We start from the raw sequence: 4,046 nt of genomic DNA on the forward strand, positions 1-4,046 counted from the left end.
GCCAACAGAGCTGCTGCATAGGGAGATCTTTCCAGAGAGGGAGAGAGTGAGATATAGGTGGTGTTTGAGAGACTGAGGAAGGTACTGCAATTGTGATTAAAAATAAAACACTAGGAAGGGGAGGAGAAAACATCGTGGCATGAGTAGTTCAGTGGAAATATCATCTCCAAAACATATATATTTTTGAAAATACAACAAATACAACTATTCCAAAAAAGAGAGACCAGCAGATACAGTACAACAGCCAGGCTATATCTATATCTACGGGAACTCAGCATCACACAAAGGGGGTCAGACACAAGCCACGGCCTGGTGGGACCTGAGCACTGTCCCCCCCACCCCAGTTCACTGGCAGAAAGAAAGGAATTGGAGAAGGGAGGGAGTAAAAGCCCAGGACTGCTAAACAACCAGCTCTAGTAATCCACACCAGGAGCACAGACACACGGTGCATGCTGTGCTGGATATTAGAGAAACAGAAAAGCAAAACATGCTAGTGGGCCCCACAACTGGCTTGCTTGGGACAAAAGAAAAGTGAGTGTTTTTGAAAGTGTTAAAGGAACAATGCCATCACAGCTGGACAAAATCATCCTGGCACATAGCCCAGAAGCTGGGAATCCTGGGGAACTTTAAGCAACCTAAACCCCTGGGCAGCAGTACAGTTCTGAAGCCCCTCATGGCAATAAAGAGCCTGCCAGTTGTTCCCCTGGCTTACATGGACACCGACACACTGGTCCAGTAGCAGGAGAGAGGCTGTGCTCACCCATGGCGACAGTGCCAGAGGGGCTGAAGAGAGGCCCACATGCACTGGTGGTGGTGACACCAGAGGGGCCTGGGAACAGACCAAGCAAACTGGTGGTTGCAGCAGCAGCAGAGTAGCCCAAAGGAATCTGCGGCATTGGCAGCTGAGCGGCCCATGCAATCCCAGTGTGGCAGTGGCCAAGCCCACAGCAGCAGTGGCAGAGTGGCCTGGGATTACACATGCCCCAGCAGCCACCCACAACCACCTCTGGATACACAGTTGCCCAAGCCAGACCCAAAGGAAGCCTCCAGCACACAGCTGCCAGGTAGGGGTGATGCTCTCACAGGAGAACATACCCAGCATACCTGCCACTCCTCACAGGGCACTCCACCACCTTGATGGAGACCCCGCCCACAGCCACTTAGGGGATTAACCCGGGGGCTGCTCCAGGAATGCGGGTAACTAACAAAGGCAGCAGAGAAGGGAAAGGTGACCAGCAAGCAGGAAAGGACTTTGTTCTCCCAGCTGACACACGTGCTACCTGCCTACAGCTACCTTATATAAAAGGTACCACATGCCAGGATAAATACTTTTGTTTACTAATAATAGTAATAAATGTATATGTTGATTAGTTAATTACTATGTTCTAGTCCTATGTTGTTGACTTCTCCACCATGGCAACCTGGACATTTGAGGCCAGAACTCTTTGCTGTCAGGGTGGCTACCCTGTGCATTGTAGGAAGCAGAGCAGCAACCCTGGCTTCCACCCATGGGATGCCAGTAGCACACCCTCCCCCAGTGTGACAATGAGAAATGTATCCAGATATTGCCAGAGGTTTCCAGACATTGCCACAAATCATATACACATGCCACTGAGGAATGTTGCTCTAGGCTAAGTAGAGGGCCTCACCCTTTTGATCTCTTGTCTTCTGTGATAGGGATAATATCCATTTTGCTGGTAGGAAACTAAGGCACAGAGAGGTTCAGTGATTTTACCAAGGTCCCACAGCAGGGTTGAAACCCAGGCCTTCCTGTCCCTGGTCCATTGCCCTGGGTGCTGCCCCCTTGTTGTTCTTTGGCTGGAGCAGGAGTCCAGACTGAATGTTCCTACACCAAGTCCACCTCTGGGCACCTGCATGTGCTTAAGAACTATAAACATCAGTTTCCTTATTACAAAGTGAGCTTGTCCTGGGCCCGGCCAGCCTCGAAGTGTGGTGGGATTGAAATTGTATTCCCAGGAATAAGGGCCCATAGGGCAGATGTAAGGTTTCTCATTTACTTCTGCTTGTGTTGATCAAAAGATACTCGCAGAGCAGGCCATCTGAGTCCCAGGCAGTACGAACCTCTTTACACAGCTCCCTTGTGTGCCACATCTTTTGTACCTTCTTTGACAGGTGGGAAAATGGAGTCTCAGAGAGGTTAAGGAAATTGCCCAAGGTCACACAGCTAGCAAAGAGCCAAGTCAGGATTTGAACTCTGGCATCAGGCTCCAGAACCTGTACTGATGTGTGTGGCAAATACATCAGAATTTGGAATGACAGACACTACCCCGGGAATCCAGTTTCTCATTGCCTGACCCTGGGATCCTGTCTGTGGTGGATCTACACCCAAACTTAGCGCTGACATCCTGAGGAGCTGAGCAGTGTCAGCCCAACCCCCGATGCTCCTGTGCATTGACCTCCTTGGTCATGTGGGAGGAGACATTGGAGCCACAGCAACTTAGGGACAATGTGATGCTCTGTTACTAATGCTTCTTCTGGGCAGTGTTCCTACATCCTCAGGGCAGGGAGGGAAGCTACAGCTTCTGGGCACCCAAGGGAACTGGAAGACCTAGGAGCCAAAACCTGTGCTCAGCAACTCTTGGTCTGGTTTGGCTAAAACACTCATCCGTGTAAAGGGAAGCTGGTCATACCTGCCCTGGGATTCTGCATTTGAAGCGAGGAGCCTTGTACCCAACCTGTAGCCCTTAAGATGGAAGTGCCTCCTCTGGGAGGGCCTGCCTCCATTTCCCCCCCATTCACATTAATTCAATTTTTATGAAATATTTTCATTCATTCATCCATCCTTCCAAGCATTCATGTATATATTCATTCAGCCAACACATTCTAGGTCCTGAGATAAGCAAAATTACAGAGCCCCACCCCTTATGTTTCACCTCCACTCCCATTTCTGCCTGTCTCTCCTGCCTCACTCTCTGTTCTGCAGCCACACTGGCCTCAGGCACATTCCCACCACAGGGTCTTTGCACTTTCCCCCAACAATGTTCTTCTCCAGGCATTTCCTGTGTTTTGGAACCTTGTCATCTGTACATATCACATCTTCAGGTGCCTTCCCCAATACCCTGTGTGAAGTGTCCCCTGTATCCTCCCCCTTCCTTAGTTACTGATATCTGCAATGACCTTGTTGTATTTATTTGTTGGTGTGGAATCCATCTCCCTGTGCAGTACAGATGTCTGTTTGTCCATTGGTTGTTGTGTCCTTTGTACCTAGAACACAGGAAGCTTCTCAATAAATATGTGTTGAATGGATAAAAGGATGGATGGATGGATGTGTGGAGCTCATAGGCTCAGAACAGTGCAGCTATGAGAATAAATCAATGCCAAAAGTGGGCTCAGCTGCTCAAAGAGAGAAGTGACAGGGAGGAACAGTAACTTCCTAAGTGAGTCAAGGGTTATCACAGGGCCTTGTAGGACAAGCAGTGATCTTCTAACTAGTGGAGGGAAAGCATGTCAGGCAGAAGGAACAGAAAGGGTCAGCATGTGGGCTTTGGAGAAGGCAGGAGGACAGGACTGCAGGACCTGTGTGTGGAGAGAGAGAGACAGAAGTAGCACAGGGAGCAGGATGTTGGGCTGGCAGAGACTAGCTCTCACAGACATGACCAGATACAAGGTAGTGTGGGACCACATCTGGGAAAATAATGGGATTATCACCAACCAATAGCCAACAGAACTTTTGTATGGAACCCCACTGGTTGCCCCCAGTGCCATACCTCATTCTCTAAGGCTGCCCCTCTATTCCACCTTCCTAGTTTGTTCTATTTCCTTGGTCTCCACTGCTATGACTCAAATTAGGCTTCCCTGACATAACCCCCTGATGCTGGGGTTCTTGTTTGCAGAGCTAAAGAATGACCTTCACAAACACTCAAGGTAGGAGAGCAAGGTACAGGCTTTTATTTAGAAATAAAATGAGAGGAAAGAGCTCCTGGCTCATGCCAGGAGGGGACAAGACAGCCTGGGGTGGTGCATTGTCCAGGGAATTTATAGGCAATTGAGGATTTTGGGGAATTGAGGGCTTAAGGTGTGGACTT

Source organism: Manis pentadactyla, chromosome 12, assembly GCF_030020395.1.
Source record: "Manis pentadactyla isolate mManPen7 chromosome 12, mManPen7.hap1, whole genome shotgun sequence".
Lineage (NCBI taxonomy): Eukaryota > Metazoa > Chordata > Mammalia > Pholidota > Manidae > Manis > Manis pentadactyla.